General features: G+C 40.9%; 1 protein-coding gene across 2 annotated transcripts in view; it reads left to right on the top strand.

Moving 5' to 3' along the window:
• Positions 1-18,464, top strand: part of znf536 (zinc finger protein 536) — a 391,766-nt gene that overhangs the window by 36,678 nt on the left and 336,624 nt on the right. The gene's annotated exons all lie outside the window — the stretch shown is intronic.

Genomic DNA, 18,464 nt, shown 5'->3' on the forward strand with positions numbered 1-18,464 from the left:
CAACACAATTTAAAAAAAAAAAGATCAACAAACTTATGTTATGGTAACAGCTAATCACTCCGACTTCCACTTTAGCATTTTTTTATGCTCTCAATCATAAAAACACAAACACTTTTTGACAAACTAATGTTATGATAAGAGCAAATATGTAAGTCCCTACCTGAAAGTGTCATGGTTGCAATGGCACTAACTCATACAAAGGTACATAGAAACAAATAGCTCCCTAAAATCTTTTAAAGTAAGTTAAAATTTCAACATCTTTAAAAAAAAAAAAGATCAACAAACTTATGTTATGGTAACAGCTAATCACTCCGACTTCCACTTTAACATGTTGCTTATGCTCTCTCTCAATCATAAAAACACAAACGCTTTTTGACAAACTAATGCTATGATAAGAGCTAATATGTCAGTCTCTACCTGAAAGTTTCATGGTTGCCATGGCTGTGACTCATACAAAGATACATAGAAACAAATAGCCCCCTAAAATCTTTTTACAATAAGTTAAAATTTTAACACAATTTAAAAAAAAAGATCAACAAACTTATGTTATGGTAACAGCTAATCACTCCGACTTCCACTTTAGCATGTTTTTTATGCTCTCAATCATAAAAACACAAACACTTTTTGACAAACTATTGTTATGATAAGAGCAAATATATTAGTCCCTACCTGAAAGTGTCATGGTTGCAATGGCACTAACTCATACAAAGGTACATAGAAACATGAATAGCTCCCTGAAATCGTTTTACAGTAAGTTAAAATTTCAACACAATTAAAAAAAAAAGATCAACAAACGTATGTTATGGTAACGGCTAATCACTCCGACTACACTATATCATGTTTTTTATGCTCTCTCTCAATCATAAAAAACACAAACGCATTTTTGACAAACTAATTATATGATAAGAGCTAATATGTCAGTCTCTACCTGAAAGTGTCATGGTTGCCATGGCGCCCAATTGGCCCCGCGCGTGTGTGTCACGGTTGCCATGGTGCCCAATAGGCCCCGCCCGTGTGGTCCCAGCTGCGGCCCGTTGAGAGATTGACAGTGTTTTTATAAAGCTCAGTACTCTCTTACTTCAGTCTCAGCCCGTCAAACAAACTTCTGCCCACACGACGTGGGTTCTGACTCGGTCCTGTTTTCCTGTGATATCTCCAGTCCGGTATTGTTCCCGTTTATTTTTGTACTGTTTAATTCCGGGTTCCGGTTTTGTTTCCGTCTGTTTTTGTTCTGTTTGTTAGTTACTTCAGTTTAGTTCCCGTCTAGTTTCTCCTGTTTATTTTCGTTATGCTGATTTGCTATCGATCTCGTCGGTCTCTGGCTTCCGGTCTTTCCACGCCAGACCGGACTCCCCATTTCCTGTAAAATGAAGGCTTGTGTGAGAACGTCACGCGATTGGGTCCTGTATCTGTTCTGGTTCTGACAGAAAAGGCTTCCCTAAAACAAGTTAACTACTTCGCGCCCTTGATCATGCACATGCTTTTCTACCATGAACTTTCAAAAATCTCATTTTTATCTGCATTTTTGATCCGCGGAATTGGTGCTGCTGCTTTTTCCTCCGCACGCTGTTTTTCTGCTCTAGTGGTTCCGCCCCCATTTTCTTATCCAAACAGAAGGAGCGGGGTGGGTAGCGTCAGAGACAGAAGGCGGTAGAGATAGAGGGAGGGATAGGCTCTTCTGCATCTAAGCCTAAATAAACAAGTTTTAAAGATATGTAATTGACTTGTAGAAAAAGTTGAACTTGTAAGTAGATTTTCTCATTTTCTTATTATGTATATACTTTTAAATACAACTTAAGGACCCACGTGTCTTTGTTACGCTGCTTTAGAGTGCCTCGTTGATTGCCTTGAGATTTTGCTGCAAGTGTGTGCATCCAATGCATGAGCAATTAGGTGTTTTCTAAATTTAAATTTTAAGTTTCACTCAAGGCTAACACATCAACCTTCCTTTTAGTCATCATCCTTCCTCCTCTTTCTTCCACTCACTCGCTTTACTTCCACATCCTCTCACATTTAGTGACCCTCACATTTTGATCACCCCTCTTGAGGGATATGACCAAGGTAGATAGATATTTTAAGAACCCAAACTTGTTTTTTTATGCACTGTCGTGGCTGCTTTAGAGCGCCTCGTTGATTGCCTCGAGTGTTTTCAGGCTTTAATCAGCACTCACATTTTTTGATTGATGCAAATACTCGCTCCCATTATAAAATGCTTCATTAGCAAAGTTTTAAATATTCTGTCGAAATTTGGAGTTGTCAGCTGGGAGTGTGTGAATGCATGCAAAAAACAGTAGGAAGTTGGCAGTATTTATATTGATATTATTATAATTTATATTAAATTAGTTTGGGCTACTTTAGAATGCCTTGTTGATTGCCCCGAGTGTTTGCATCGAGTGTTAGATTTGTAACCAGGCAATATTGACATTAAAAACCAAATCTGATATCAAAATGTATGTTTTTTGCACTGTTTCTTCTTTAGAGTGCCTCGTTGATTCTCTCGTGTGTTTTCGAGTAACTTGTAGAGGTGACAATTATTCCTAACTCCATGTGGACATGAAATCGAGTGCCTTGTTGTTAGCTGCAATTGTCTAATACATTACTTAGAACTTTAACTAGGTGGTTTTTAAGTTTACTCTTTAAATCCAAACTATGTCAGGAACAGGACGGAGACAGGACCCACTTGTGTTTTATTGGAAGAAAGAGAAGGGGTTGCTGCCACAATCCAGTGATTGCTGGAGGCAGGAAGCAGGTCGCTCTGAACGATGGCGGTGTCAGGAACGGAAAAACGGGTCAGTAGCCGGGACAGGAGAGCAAAAACGTGGTCGGGGTCGGAAGTGAGTCGTAAGCCAGGAAAAGAGAGTAGACGTGGTCGGGGACAAAAAGGTCGAAAGCCGGGACGGGAGAGTAGACGTGGTCAGGATCAAAAACGGGTCGAAGCCGGGGGACAGACGGGAGCAAAAACAGGTGGGAGTCAGGGTCGAAAAAAGGCTTGCCTAGAGTAAACTGAGGATGAATGATTTAGTGCTTTAACTAGTTTTATGTGAAGGCGTAAACCCCTAGCCCAAAAATTGGCCTGGAGAGGGTTGGGCGCTGCCAGGCTGTATTTGCCCAAGACATACTACAAGAAGTATAACCCCGACGACCCTAGCGGTTAGAGATCCGTGAACCCCGGATTCTATTTAGGTAGTAAACGTAAACAAGTTTACTTTTTAAATGGAAACCTGTCTTTTTTTTCTCTGTTAAGTGAGTTTTAGAGTGCCTTGTTGATTGCATCGAGTGTCTTGTTGTTAGCTATGCGTGCAAAATAAATGAGTTACTTATTTTAACTAAGCTGTATTTAAGTTAACTCTTCGAATCCAAACCCGTCTTTTTTGCTCCGTCATGGCTACTTTAGAGCGCCTTGTTGATCGCATCGAGTGCCTTGTTGTTCGCTGCGATTTTATGATACATTTTTGAGGTTTTTTTTCATGTAGGCACCATTCAAGTTTATTTTTTGAATGCAAACGTATGTTTTATTGCACTATTGTTGTGTTTGCTTTAGAGCGCCTTGTGGATTGAATCGAGTGCCTTGTTGTTTGCTGCGATGTTATGATAAATAATTTAGGTTTTTTTAATCTTGGCAGTATTTAAGTTTACTTTTTGAATCCAAATGTATCTTTTATTGCACTATTGTTGTGTCTGCTTGAGAGCGCCTTGTTGTTCGCTGCGACTTTTTGATAAATTATTCAGGTTTTTTATAACTAGGCAGTATTCAAGTCTCATCTCATTAGCCGTACCGCTTATCCTTGTTAGGGTCGCGGGGGGGCTGGAGCCCATCCCAGCCATCTCCGGGCAGTGGGCAGGGGACACCCTGAACTGGTTGCCAGCCAATCACAGGGCACACAGGGACAGTCAACTCATTCGCTCACCTAGGGACAATTTAGACCGGCCAATTCACCTGAAAATGCATGTTTTTGGAATGTGGGAGGAAACCGGAGTGCCCGGAGGAAACCCACGCAAGCACGGGGAGAACATACAAACTCCGCACAGGAAGTCTGGAGCTGGATTTGAACCCACGACAGGTTCCCATGACATGAACTGTGCCGCACAAGCGCTAACCACTGCGCCGCCGTGCTGCCCCCAGTATTCAAGTGCACTTTTTAAATCCAAACATATCTTTTATTTCACTATTGTTGTGTCTGCTTTAGAGCGCCTCGTTGATTGCATCGAGTGCCTTGTCGTTCGCTGCGATTTTATGATAAATGTTTTTTTTTTTAATCCAGGCAGTATTCATGTTTACTTTTTAAATCCAATCGATCTTTTTTTGCACTGTCTGCTTTAGAGCGCCTTGTTGATTGCATCGAGTGTCTTGTTGTTAGCTACGTGTGTATGATAATGTATTTACTTAATCTAACTAGGTAGTATTTAACTTAACTTTTTTAATCCAAACCTGTCTTTTTTGCTCTCTCATGGGTACTTTGGAGTGCCACGTTGATTGCATCGAGTGCCTTGTTGTTCGGTGCAATTTCATGAGAAATGATTTAGGTTTTATTCATCTAGGCAGTATTCAAGTTTACTTTTTGAATCCAAGTGTATCTTATTTGCACTATTGTTGAGTCTGCTTTAGAGCGCCTTGTTGATCGCATCGAGTGCCTTGTTGTTTGCTGTGATTTTATGATAAATGCTTTTTTTAATCTAGGCAGTATTCAAGTTTACTTTTTAAATCCAAACGTATCTTTTTTTTTTTACTATCGCCGTGTCTGCTTTAGAGCGCCTCGTTGATTGCATCGAGTGTCTTGTTGTTAGCTACATGTGCATAATAAATTGTTTACGTCTTTTAACTAGGCTGTATTTAAGTTAACTTTTTGAATCCAAACCCGTCTTATTTGCTCCGTCATGGCTACTTTAGAGCGCCTTGTTGATCGCATCGAGTGCCTTGTTGTTTGCTGCAATTTTATGATAAATGCTTTTTTTTTTCTAGGCAATATTCAAGTTTACTTTTTAACCTTTTTTTTTGCACTATTGCCGTGTCTGCTTTAGAGCGCCTTGTTGATCGCATCGAGTGTTCGCGGGTAACGCAGAAATAAGCTCCGCCCTCACCGTGACCTCACAACGTCGCCGCATCTCCTCGTTTCCGTGGGTTATTCTCCCTCGCCTTTTTCCTTCTCTTTTTTCGGTGACTTTAGCGCTTGTTATTTCTAGCATGTGGCGAGCAGCTGACCGGCTTATATGGATCCCCCCCCCCCCACTCCGCCCTCTCCAAAATCCCCCCCAATGAATAATAAGGTGGCCTATTGTCCCGGCCTGCGAGCCCACCCTGCTTGCGGTAATTGCGGAGGAGGTGGTTACAATTACATTAATGGCATATTTCATCAAGAGTGTTTATGCAGCGTCAAGAAGAGGCCCAACTTTTGGGGTTTTGTTTTTGCCGTTTCCACTCTGCCCTCCTAACCCCCCCTCCCCTTTTCTGCATATTTTATTACAAGGAGGGGGGAAAAAAACAGGAATGATGGACAAAGTGTGTGCCTTGCAACTTTTTCTTCTCCCTCCCCTGCTGCAAATATTTATTTGAAGAGTAAGCTCGTGATTTGAATATTTGTAATCCGCGCTTAAATTTACAGGCCAGATGAACTTTTTGGCAGCGCGCGGCAACCCTAAGCGGGATTTTCTCGACAAAATTTTAAGCCGCGCGCCGGCCTTATATAATTTTACACGCCGCAAACAAACCCGCGGCCGTCTTATTTACTTTAGCCGGCGTGCTAATGCTAGCATGTGGCGTGTGGCTCGTTTGTCGGGGAGGAAAGATGGAAAGGGGGAGGAAAGGAAAAACGAAGGCAGAAAGTAAACGAGAGGGAACCAAAAATGAAAGAGGAAGGATACAATTGAATATAAATGGTTGAAAGAATGGAGGAATGATGGAAGGATTCAAAATGTGTTGAAGAAAGGGAGGAATAAAGAAAGGAGAGCAAGAAGAAAAAGAAAGATGCACTGAAGGACAGAGAGAAGGTAGAAAGGACGAAAGACAAGAAGGAAGAAAAGACAAGGATGACAAGTCAATTGAGTTGGAGGGAGGAAGCAAGTAAGAGAGGGAATAAGGAACAAATAAAGAAAAGAACAAGGGAAGAAGTATTAGGTGAAAAATGAAGAAAAAAAATCGAAGGCAGAAAGTAAACAAGAGGGAACCAAAAATGAAAGAGGAAAGATACAATTGAATATAAATGGCACAAAAAGAATGGAGAAATGATGGAAGGATTCAAAACGTGTTGAAAAAAGGGAGGAATAAAGAAAAGAGAGCAAGAACAAAAAGAGAGATGCACTGAAGGACAGAGAGAAGGTAGAAAGGACGAAAGACAGGAAGGAAGAAAAGACAAGGATGACAAGTCAATTGAGATGGAGGGAGGAAGCAAGTAAGGGAGGGAATAAGGAACGAATAAAGAAAAGAACAAGGGAAGAAGGATTATGTGAAAAATGAAGAAAAAAACTGAAGGCAGAAAGTAAACGAGAGGAAACCAAAAACGAAAGAGGAAGGATACAATTGAATATAAATGGCACGAAAGAATGGAGGAATAATGGAAGGATTCAAAATGTGTTGAAAAAGGGAGGAATAAAGAAAGGAAGAATATATGAGAGCAAGAAGAAAAAGAAAGATGCACTGAAGGACAGAGAGAAGGACAGCGAGAAGGTAGAAAGGACGAAAGACAGGAAGGAAGAAAAGACAAGGATGACAAGTCAATTGAGATGGAGGGAGGAAGCAAGTAAGAGAGGGAATAAGGGATGAATAAAGTATGAAAGGAACAAGGGAAGAAGGATTAGGTGAAAAATGAAGAAAAAAATAAAGGCAGAAAGTTAACCAGAGGGAACCAAAAATGAAAGAGGAAGGATACAATTGAATATAAATAGTTGAAAGAATGGAGGAATGATGGAGTGATTCAAAACGTGTTGAAGAAAGGGAGTAATAAAGAAAGGAAGAATATATGAAAGCAAGAAAAAAAAGAGAGATGCAATGAAGGAAGCACAGAAGGACAGAAATAAGGTAGAAAGGACAAAAGGCAGGAAGGAAGGAAAGACAAGGATTGAGATAGAGTGTCGAAGCAAATAAAAGAAGGGAATAAGGAATGAATAAAGTAAGGAAAGAGGTGAAATGAGCAAGAAAAAAAGTATGAAGGGAACAACGAAAGAAAGGATTAAGTGAAAAACAAAGAATATTGAAGGAGGGAAGGAGAAAATATGATAGGAAAATAAGAAAAAAATGAGAGGATGGAAAAAGAGGGGTGAACAAAATAAAAAGGCATGAATGAAGGAAAGGAAGAAGGATAAAGAAAATGGAGGAAAGGGGAAAAGGAAGAAAGCGAAAAAGAAATGTAAGAAAGGAAGGAAAACATGAAAGGACAGAATAAAAATAAATTGGGAATGAGTAAAAGCAAGCAAAGAAAAAGGAATAAAAGATAAATGATGAATGAAATAAAAGAAAAAGGAAAAATGAAAGAAAAGTAAAAAGAAAGGGAATGCTAAAGATAAGGAATGGATGAAAGGGAAACAGGAAAAAAAAATGAAAAAAAATAAAGGACAGGAAGAAGGAACAAGAAAAGTAGGAAACAATACAAAGGAGGAAAGAAGGAACAAAGAAATAGAAAAGGGAATGAATGAAAGTAGACAATTAAAGAAGATGAAAAATAAAGAGGAACAAAAATAAAGAGGAAAATAAGGTAAAAAGAAAATAAAAGGATGGAAAAGGGAAAGAAGGGAAGAAAAGCAAGGAAGGAAATACAGCAAGAAACGGAAGGCAGGGATAGACACATTCAGGTATCCGCTTCCTTACTACTCGGCGTGTTCGCTCGCTAACATATTGCGTGTGAAGGAGGCGCACACGCCTGTGACACGCAAACACACGCGTGTGCGCTTGCGTGTAAAACAGTTGGGCGAACAGATGAATGAGTGAGTGTGGCTTGGCACTTTGGAAGCGTGAAAAAAGATTCCACGTTCAAATATACATTCACACAAAGTGTTCCTGCGTCATGCGGGAAAGGAGGCGGTGTGGAAGGAAACTCGGATGCGCAAACTACCCCGCGCTTCAATCGTCGCTGGTTCACTCCAGGAAACACACGATTTTTCATGAAAAACAAAACAAAAACAACGTATGCTTCCCGTACCATCGAGGTATGTTTCGGGCAGCCGGGATTCAGGCCAGCACCCCTTGACTCTAAATCGGGGATGCCGATTGGCCAATTCATATCATAGCCGCTTTCATAATGTACTGTGAGCTGACACCTGTTCTGCAATGCTCCGCATCTCACTGAGAAGTGTTTGTGTCACGCTCCTTTTGTCATGTCTCCTGAACCATTAATATCTCTCTTTCTCTTTCCCTCTATCTGTCTCTCTCTCTCTCTCTCTCGCGGGTGCTCAGTGTAGGCAAGGTTTTTATTTAAGATGCGCCAAAAAAAAAAAAAAACCGAAAACATCGACTCATATAAAATACTTACTGGGTTTCAATTTTTCTCTCTCTCTTTCTCTCGCTGTTGCTCAGTTTCTCAGTCTGTTATGATTACCGATATGCATCACCTGTGCACGCTCCTCGGACTCTGATTGGCTTTCTGTCCATTTTTGTCAGTCTGTCTGCGAACCTCAGTTAATACTAGGCAAGCCTTTTTCAACCCTGACTGCCATCTGTTTTCTGTCCCCTGGCTTCTACCCGTTTTTGATCCTGACCACGTCTACTCTCCTAACCTGGCTTACGACTCGTTTCCGACCACGTTTTTGCTCTCCTGTCCCGGCTACTGACCCGTTTTTGTCCGTTCCCGACACCACGGAAGTCCCACTTCCCCGTTCAGAGCGCCCAGCTTCCCGCGCCCAGCGATCACCGGATCGTGGGTGCAACCCTTTCCTTTCTTCCAATAAAACTGAAAGAAACGTAACGCAAGTGGGTCCTGTCTCCGTTCTGGTTCTGACACAGTCGGCCAGTCGGCGGGACTTTGATCGAGGCGCCCCCGGCCCCATCCCATTTCTAGGTTTGATTTCATTTAAAGTAAAAAGAACAAAATACTTTTTTCAAACACAAAAGCAGAAACAAAACGAAAATAGAAACGACACTTACTCGGAAAAAAAAACATAATTACCAGGAAACATGGTTCGAATGTTCTTATACGAATGTAATAAACATATACGATATAACATTTAATTGTCAGGACCAGAAGGGCGACGGGACCCACTTGCGTACATTTTTCTTAGTTTTATTGGGAAGAACGGAAAGGGTTGCACCCACGATCCGGGGGTTGCTGGTTGTGGGAAGCAGGTCGCGTGAAGAGCGGTGGCAGTGTCGGGAACGGAAAAAAATTGGTCAGTAGCCGGGACAGGAGAGCAAATAACACGGTCGGGATCAGCCACGAGTCGAAAGCCAGGAGAGGAGAGTAGACGTGGTCAAGATAAAAAAACGGGTCGTAGCCGGGAAACAGACGGGGAGCCAAAACAGGAGTGAGTCAGGGTCGAGAAGCTTGCCTAGAGTAAACTGAGTTTCGCAGATTATACTCAATTGAACTCAATTTCTGTCTTCATTTTCATTTCAATATAAAGAAGAAAGGAACATTTCCATACACAAAACAAAACAAAATACAAACATCTTGAATGTAATAATTAACTATCCATCTATCTATCTATCTAGACATCTAGGCATCTATCTTTCTAGACATCTATCCATCTAGACCACATGTGTCAAACAGGCGGCCCGCGGGCCAGATCAGGCCCGCTAAGGGATTGAATCCGGCCCGCGAGAAAACACTCAGAGAAGCTCAAGAGAAAAACAAGCTGCAGGTTGAAATATGTCAACTTGATGTTGCCAAGGCCAGGTGCCTCTCACAAAGACATTGTACTTGTATTTCTTTCTCTCTCTCTCTCTCTCTCTCTCTCTCGCTCTCTCTTTTTTCCCCTCCCACTCTCTCTCTGTCTCGTTCACTCTCTGTGTCTCTTTTTCTCTTCCTCTGTTGCTCTTTGTCTTTCTCTCCCTGTGTCTTTCTAACTAATTTTGCTCTAACTTCCTTTTTACCTTTTCTCTCTTTTCTCTTTCTCTCTTCCTACCCTTCGTGCTTTCTTTTCTCCTTTCTCTCCTTCTGTCTTTCTATTTCTCTTTGGATTTCTTCCTCTCCCTTTCTTTCCCCTTCTCTTTTTATCTCTTTTGTTTCTCATGCTCTCTCCCTCTCTCTCTTTTTTCTTTCTTTGTCCCGCCCTCTCTCCTTTTCCCTGCCTCTTTCTCTTATTTCTTTATCTCTCTTTTTCTTTCTCTTTAATCTACTAGTCCGGCCCCCGACAGAATGTTTGTTCTCTCATGTGGCCCCTGAGTTAAAATGAGTTTGACACCCCTGATCTAGATGTTTATCCATCTATCTATCTAGACATCTCTCTCTCTCTCTCTCTCTCTGGCAACCAGTTCAGGGTTTCCACTGCGCTCCAGCACTCCCACGACCCTACTGTGGATAAGCGGTGCAGATAATGGGTGCATATATATGATGTTTATTATTGAATCTAGGATAATATCTATCCGTTTCTGGCATTGATTTAGACTAAAATGAAATAGAAAATTGCGCACACACACCCAAGCCTTTAACCCCATTGTAATAACATGTAATAACACCCTATATTTACTATTTACTATTTGTGCTTGACGAATTTCATTCTATTTCTGGCATTCGTTTTGATTAAAATGCAAAGAAGAAGAGACAATTCATACATATATATTTACACTGACATACACACACACGGCGAGAGTATAATCCCGGCTGGTGTGTGTGCGGATGTAATTCATTTTCCATCTCTGTTCATTAATCATTGTTAAAATTAGTGATCCATTTCTTCCACTCTGCCATCTGCACTCAGCCTCCTCGCAAACATCAACGTTCGCCTCATAATCACAAGTGACAAGGCCTCCAAATAGCTTTTTTTTTTCCAAGCCCCCCCCCCCCCCCCGTTCCATCACACTTGGGCCGAAAAGGAGGCCCGAAAGACGGGAAAGCATACCTGTCAAGCTCCAGGGCTCCGTGCCTTTACAAACGGTCATTTTTTCCCCTTACAAAATACAAAATACTATAAAGTCCGGACTATAGAGCGCACCTGATTATAAGCCGCTCCCACCGCATTTTAAGAGGAAAACCGATTTTGTACATACACAAGCCGCACCTGTATATAAGCCGCATGCGCCCACATTTAGACATACACAAATACAAAATGAACCCAAACCCGACTTCAAGTCCCGCGATTGAAACTAAATGTCCTTCATTAAAGTCCACTGTCCAAAAATCACAGCCGGCAAAATGAACGGAAAATGATACCGGTGCTTAAGGTTTGATGCAGACCTGCAGAGTCCGGGTCCCGTTGAAAGTAATCCAAGGAAAAACGTGTATATTTCCAAAGGTAAGGGTGGGAAAAATATATCAGATGAACACATTTACTCACGCAACTCCTTTTTCTTTAACCAACTTTTTACCCCCTCTTCTTTCCTTGTCTGTCCCTCACCTTTAGCGGTCCCCACTTAAACTCGGCACCCCGCCTTTGTTCCGCCCCTCATTTTTCGTTCACCCGTGCAAAACATATCAGAATAAGTGTCTAAAATAAATACAAATAAATACATTACAAAAATATACAGTTGCAAATACATATTATACATGGGTTACACGTATTTACAAAGAAAAACGGTACACCGAGAGAGTTTTCAAAGCTTTAATAATAATAATATAGCTTTGACAGGGCAGTTAATGGTAGCAACACTCGAGCGCCGAGAGCGGCCGTTAGAAAAATGACATAAATTGGCCGCATCACTGAATAAGCCGCAGGGTTGAAAGTTAGGGAAAAAAGTAGCGGCTTATAGTCCGGAATTTGCGGTAATCTTTTTTCAAACTTGTTTATTCATGTAGTTTAACATGTTATATTGTACATGTGTTTCGTTATATCATATATTTTGTTAATGAACATTTTGTTGTGAGATACCGAGTTGCTCAACATGAATGAGGTTTATTATATAAAAAAGTTTAAAAATGAAGTCGCTTGGACGTTCACTGTAGAAGGAAAAAATACATGCAAATGGAATTAAGTAGAATTTATTATTCAAATTATTCATTCATTTTCTGCATTCAAACCACAAACCTGTCTTTTTTTCATTTTCTCCTTTTATACTTCCTTTTTTTCTTAACTTCTTTTACAACATCATAATTTGTAATATAATGCAGCGAGCCGTTTGAGAGCCGGCTCTTTTTAATGAGTTGAGCCGAAAAACCCGGTACTCTGAAAAAAGAGACGAACTTCCTTTCACTACACAACTACCACATGAAATCCACTGTTGAATGGTGCATGATGGGAAATCCCCATGCGCACAGTAGCATCAAACCGCTCGCTTCGTTTGCAACGCAAAAAACGATACAGAGATAGAGGCTACCGCGGCGAACTCGTTTGACTCGACTGATTTGCCGTTTCCTGATAGTCGCTGTATACCGGATGGTACCCATCATTGAGAAATTTGCGTTTTTTCGTACAGATTTTCTTGTACGTCTTTAAATGCATTATAAACGTACTTTGTACGGCAATAACGTACAGCTTGACAGATATGGGGAAGTTAGTGTAATGTCGGCGAGGCTTCACGGCGGAATATTTCTGTCTCTGATATGCGCAGTGTCTGAAACTCGTAACAAAAAGTTAAGGCATACAAAATTTGCCTGCCCAGCCATAAAGTCGCAAAAAAAAGCAGTATATATTGTCAGGACCAGAACAGGAAAACAGGAAGCAGAACCCACTCGCGTAAAGTACTTGTACCCATGCTCTTCCTGTACCTTACCTGGACATTTCCTATCTTTTTCACCAGTTTTCCAGCTCATTTCTTTGACTTTTCACATCTTCATCCTGTACATTACCTGCACGCTCCTGTACTTTTCTCCTGCTTTACCCATGCTTTTCCTGTGCTCTTCCTGTACTTTCCCTGGGCATTTCCTGTACTTTTCCCATCCTTTTCACCAGTTTTCTAGCACATTTCCCTCACTTTTCACATCTTCATCCTGTACATTACCTGCACGCTCCTGTACCTTTCTCCTCCTTTGAATGTCATGATCACCGATGTGCATCACCTTTGGCGCCAACTGCCTCGGACTCTGATTGGCTCTCTGTCCCTATTTAAACCAACTCCTGTCCGTCCCCTGTTGTCAGTCCGTCTGCGAATCTCTGTTTTTACAAGGCAAGCCCTTTTTCGACCCTGACTCACGCCTGACCTGTGTTTTGCTTCTGGTTGTCTCCCGCTACTACCTGTTTTGATCTCGACCACGTCTGCTCTCTCGTCCCGAATTACGATCTGTTTTTGATCCCGATCATGTCTGCTCTCCCGTCCCGGCTTAAGACTCGTTTCCGACCACGTCTTGCTCTCCCAGTCCCGGCTACCGACCAGTTTTCTGCCCCTGACACCGCCATCGCTCGCTACGGAAGTCCCACCTCCGCGTTCGGAGCAACCTGCTTCCTGCATCCAGCAATCACGACGACGTCTACTCTCCCGTTCTGGCTTACGACTCGTTTCCAACCCCGATCACACTCTCCCAGTCCCGGCTACCGACCAGTTTTCCGCCCCTGACAGTTTTCTGCCAACTCTCGCTACGGAAGTCCCACTTCCTCGTTCAGAGCGACCTGCTTCCTGCATCCAGCAATCACCGACGACGTCTATTCTCCCGTTCTGGCTTACAACTCGTTTCCTACCCCGATCACGCTCTCCCAGCCCCGGCTACCGACCAGTTTTCCGCCCCTGACAGTTTTCCGCCAGCGCTCGCTACGGAGGTCCCACTTCCGCGCTCGGAGCGACCTGTTTCCTGCATCCAGCAATCACCGACGACGTCTGCTCTCCCGTTCTGGCTTACGACTCGTTTCCAACCCCGATCACGCTCTCCCAGTCCCGGCTACCGACCAGTTTTCCGCCCCCTGACAGTTTCCCGCCAACGCTCGCTACGGAAGTCCCACTTCCGCGTTCGGAGCGACCTGCTTCCTGCATCCAGCAATTACCGACGACGTCTACTCTCCCGTTCTGGGTTACGACTCGTTTCCAACCCCGATCACGCTCTCCCAGTCCCGGCTACCGACCAGTTTTCCGCACCTGACATCGCCTTCGCTCGCTACGGAAGATCCACTCCTGTGTTCGGATCACAATTCGAGTACAAGAACGAACACCGAAACGTGGGCGCAGCACTTCCTCGTTACTTCAATAAAACTTGTGGTAAACGTTACGCGAGTGGGTTCTGTTTCCGTTCTGGTACTGACACTTTTACTGCATGTTTCCTGCACTCTTCCTGCATTTTACCTGTACTTTCCCTGTACGTTTCCTATATTTTTCCCATGCTTTTCCCAGGAATTTCGCCCTTCTGGTCCCTTGGTTTTCACCCGAAGACGGGCTGTCAATCTCAAAAGTCTTTCCGCTAACGACTTTTTCGCATCTGCGCTCGGGTGGGAAGGGGGCGCCGTTGACTCGAGGGCCACACGCAAACACACACGCGTGTACAAAGCCATCATGTTGCCTTAAGTCACATTCTAAATTGGCTCCCAGGGGCCCCTCGCTACCTTGTTCACCAAAGGCGTTCTATGTGTTTCCGAGCACATATGCTACTGTAACCTGAAAAAAAAAAGAAAAAAAAAGAAAAAAAAAACATCCTCCCCCTCGACATACTCATAAACAATGCTTTCGGGAGTTCGCTGCAAAAAACGTTCTCCATCAGGACCTTCATTACGGCCCAAAATGCTTTTCTTCCACCTTTTAAAGCGATGCAAACACACAAACAACAATTCTCATAAAATCAGATTTTAGGGAAAAAAACAAACCTCGTAAACATTTGACCCGCCAAGCTGTTGGCATTGAATGAGGGAACAGTTGAATGAAAATATATTTATATTTCAATTATAATATAATAATTATGTGAATTTGTGAATCTATCTATCCATCTATCTATCTAGACATCTATCTAGACATCTATCTAGACATCTATCTATCTAGACATCCATCTATCTATCTAGACATCTATCTATCTAGACGTCTGTCTATCTATCTATCTAGACATCTATCTATCTATCTATCTATCTAGACATCTATCTATCTATCTATCTATCTATCTATCTATCTATCTATCTATCTATCTATCTATCTATCTATCTATCTATCTATCTATCTATCTATCTATCTATCTATCTATCTATCCAGAAATCTATCTATCTAGACATCTATCTATCTAGACATCTATCTATCTAGACATCTATCTATCTAGACATCCATATATCTAGACGTCTATCCATCTATCTATCTATCTATCTATCTATCTATCTATCTATCTATCTATCTATCTATCTATCTATCTATCTATCTATCTAGACATCTATCTCTCTATCTATCTCTCTATCTATCTCTCTATCTATATATTTATCTATCTATATCTCTATCTATCTATCTATATCTATATCTATATCTCTATCTATCCATCTATATCTATATCTATATCTCTATCTATCCATCTATATCTATATCTATATCTCTATCTATCTAGACATCTATCTATCTAGACATCTATCTATCTATCTATCTATCTATCTATCTATCTATCTATCTATCTATCTATCTATCTATCTATCTATCTATCTATCTATCTATCTATCTATCTATCTATCTATCTATCTATCTATCTATCCAGACATCTATCTATCTATCTATCTATCTAGACATCTATCTATCTAGACATCTATCTATCTAGACATCCATCTATCTAGACATCCATATATCTAGACGTCTATCCATCTATCTATCTATCTATCTATCTATCTATCTATCTATCTAGACATCTATCTATCTAGACATCTATCTCTCTATCTATCTCTCTATCTATCTCTCTATCTATATATTTATCTATCTATATCTCTATCTATCTATCTATATCTATATCTATATCTCTATCTATCATCTATATCTATATCTATATCTCTATCTATCCATCTATATCTATATCTATATCTCTATCTATCTAGACATCTATCTATCTAGACATCTATCTATCTATCTATCTATCTATCTATTTATCTATCTATCTATCTATCTATCTATCTATCTATCTATCTATCTATCTATCTATCTATCTAGTGTTATAAAGTGGTTGGGTTTGAGAATAACTAATAATAATTGTATCCTAGGAACAAGGCTGACCATTATTTAGTTTCTTTGCTTTCTTCATGTGATCAGCCGAGTCACTGTCACATTCATCCATATCAGTAGGTGGCAGTATATGACAACATTTTTTTATCTATATGTATTAGTTATCCGCTCATGAGGTACTCCATGGAAATATTTATTCACTCATTTTGTTAAACGCATCTATTAAAACTTATATTGTGAAAAAAAAACAATAAAATAAAACACATCACGTAAAAATGTTGCAGATCATTTTGCTGAAATTTTTATTCAAAACGTATTTAAAAAAAAAACTTTTTTATTCCGAAGGCAAAGATTTTTTGCGCATTTTAAGTTCTATTTTTCTTGAAAACATACATATAAAACATTTATATATACACAACTTGAAATTACAGGTGACCTCAAATGATAAGAAGAACCTTACTGTGATTTTGTCACAGTTGCCATGGTGCCCAATTGGCCCCGCCAGTGTGGCGCCAGCTGCGGCTCATTCTGAGATTGGCTTTCTGTCTGTATTAAGTTCAGTGTTCTCACTCTCCGTTTGTCAGCCCGTCAACGAACCTCTGCCCCGCAAGATGTGGGTTTTGACTCTCTCCGGTTTCCTGCTTGTGTTTCCTGTCCGGTACTGTTCCCGTCTGTTTTGTCCTGTTTAATTTCGGTTTCCAGTTTCGTTTCCGTCAATTTTTGTCCTGTTTATTATTTTCTCCAGTTTGCTTTTCCGTCTAGTTAATCCTGTTAATTTTCGATATCGTGATTCGTTATCTGTCCTGTCTGTCCCATCCTGTCCGTTATCGACCCCATCTGTCCGATATCAACTCGGGCAAATGGTATCAATCTCGTCGGCCTCTAGGTTTCTGTCTTTCCACGCCAGATCCCCATTTCCCGTAAAATAAAAGGCTTGTGTGAGAACATCAAGCGTTTGAGTCCTGATCTTGTTCCGGTTCATGACAAAATATTCACTCATTTTGTTTGACCCAGCTATTAAAACCCACATTGGGAAAAAAAACAATAAAATAAAACACATCAAATAAAAATGTTGCTGATAATTTTGCTGAAATTCTCTTTTTATTTAAAACTTATTTTGAAAAACAAACTTTTTGCTCCGAAGGCATCTATTTTTTTGCGCATTTTAAGTTCTATTTTTCTTGAAAACTCGAAAAATTGTTAAAAATATAATATAACTTGAAATTACAGGTGACCACGAATAATAAGAAGAACCTTACTGCAAATTTTGTCACGGTTGCCATGACGGGCATTTGGCCCCGCCCGTGTGGCGCCAGCTGCGGCTCATTGACAGATTGTCTTTCCATCTCTTTAAGCTCAGTGCTCTCGTTTTTTTCTTTTGTCAGTCCGTCAACGAACCTCTGCCCCGCAAGACGTGGGTTTTGACTTGGTCCTGTTTTCCTGTTGGTATTCCCTCTTCGGCATTGTTCCTGTTTATTTTTGTCCTGTTTAATATCGGTTTTCAGTTTCGTTCCCATCTATTTTTGTCCTGTTTAATTTCGATATCCTGTTTTTGTTCCCGCTTATATTGTCCTGTTGAATATCGGTCTCCAGTTTCGTTCCTGTCTAGTTTTGGCCTGTTCATTATTCTCTCCAGTTTCATTCCCGTCTAGTTTTCCTGTTTATTTTTATTATTATCCTGTCTGTCCCGTCCTGTCCGGTATCGACCCCATCTGTCCGATATCAACTGGCTTCCTATCATTTCACGCCAGACTGCTGCCTAACGTGCAAGACTCCCCATTTTCTGTAAAATAAAAGGCTTGTGTGAGTAACGTCACGCGTTTGGGTCCTGATTCTGTTCTGGTTCTTAACAGATTTAGGTTGCATTTCAATTTAAGTTGGAAGACAATTCATGAAACCAGGGCCAGGAAATCATTTCTAAACATTTTCAATCGCAGGTTGAAAAACAGTGCTATACAGTGAAACCCCGGGATAAGGCAACCCCACCTTAAGACGTTTTCATTTCACATAGTTTTTTTTTTTTTTTAACCTTTTTCCGGCATTTTACACCAAATGCCTGTCTGCTATTGGTCAACGTCATTGAAAACGCTGCTCTGCTATTGGTTTGTGTTCATGGCATCATGAAAATGCCGATAAGCTAATGATAGAATTAGCTCCCTCTCTTTAGTGCACTATTTTATTGTACTGTATTCATTAACTTTGAGTCCCAATATTTGCAGTGATGCTAAAGGAAGAAGCAAAAACATGATCAACATGGGAATGAAGCTTCTAATGACAAAAAATGACTTAGTTGCTATATTAACTGCTACCATTGCCAAAAATATGTGATCCTTGGAGTAAACATTTG

This window comes from Urocampus carinirostris, chromosome 4 (assembly GCF_059441175.1).
Source record: "Urocampus carinirostris isolate Australia breed hairy pipefish chromosome 4, RoL_Ucar_1.0, whole genome shotgun sequence".
NCBI classification, from domain to species: Eukaryota; Metazoa; Chordata; class Actinopteri; order Syngnathiformes; family Syngnathidae; genus Urocampus; species Urocampus carinirostris.